The sequence below is a fragment of the Pundamilia nyererei genome, unplaced genomic scaffold (assembly GCF_000239375.1).
Source record: "Pundamilia nyererei isolate P.nyererei 1_Seehausen unplaced genomic scaffold, PunNye1.0 scaffold00017, whole genome shotgun sequence".
In the NCBI taxonomy this organism is placed as follows: domain Eukaryota; kingdom Metazoa; phylum Chordata; class Actinopteri; order Cichliformes; family Cichlidae; genus Pundamilia; species Pundamilia nyererei.
Window position 1 is genome coordinate 2,893,536 of NW_005187418.1, and position 721 is coordinate 2,894,256.

The following is a 721-nucleotide window of genomic DNA, read 5'->3' on the forward strand; positions in this document are numbered from 1 at the left end:
AAAACGTATGAGTCAAACCCAACATAGAAAGCTCACCAGTGTTCCCCAGAGAAGTCACAACCTAAAAAGCCCGGGCTTTACATAACCAGCTCTTTTCCAGTGACCGGTTGGAAAAAAACAAAGATTTTTTGCTGATGGTTGCACTACACTGCGCTTTATTAAAGCAACACTCAACATCATGGTGCCGTTACCACAGAGTATTGGCAAATACCTGCAAAAATAAGTCAGATGTGACAATCCACATGTGACCGGAAGACATGTGAAAATTCCCCATTTTCCCTGTGAAAAAGACGATCTTTGTGTTTGTAAATGATCTCTTTCTTTATGCAAAATGAACTTTTCAGATGTGAAAAACGACGCTGTTATTTCAAAATCCTCACATGGAAACCCCCTCTCTCTTTGGCTTACTGTTACTTTTCACCCACGAGTCAACATTTTTACATCTAAAGTGGGAACTGTCACATGTGCTTCCAGACAATGCACCATGGAAAAAAAAAAGTTGACTTTGGAGATGTGGCACGTGCTCGGAAAGCACACATGTTTTTAATTCGACTTCCTCAAATTGGATAAAAGAGGAGAAAGGAGCAGAAACAGCACGTTAAGTACCTACACAGTGATACACCTACATTTAGCGTTGTGCTGATACAGTTCTGTTGCTACAGCTTATGCAAGATTTACAACTTCTTTAGGTCCTTTAGGATGAATGGAGAAGTGAAGCACA

The 721-nt window shown here is 40.4% G+C and overlaps 1 protein-coding gene across 2 annotated transcripts in view; it reads right to left on the reverse strand.

The window, feature by feature from the left end:
* Positions 1–106, reverse strand: part of etv4 (ETS variant transcription factor 4) — a 40,310-nt gene extending 40,204 nt beyond the window's left edge. For both annotated transcript variants that reach the window (XM_005725829.2, XM_005725827.2), the window contains exon 1: positions 37–106. The gene's annotated coding sequence lies outside the window, so the exon portion shown is untranslated. The remainder of the gene's footprint in view (positions 1–36) is intronic.
* Positions 107–721: the final 615 nt, after the last annotated feature.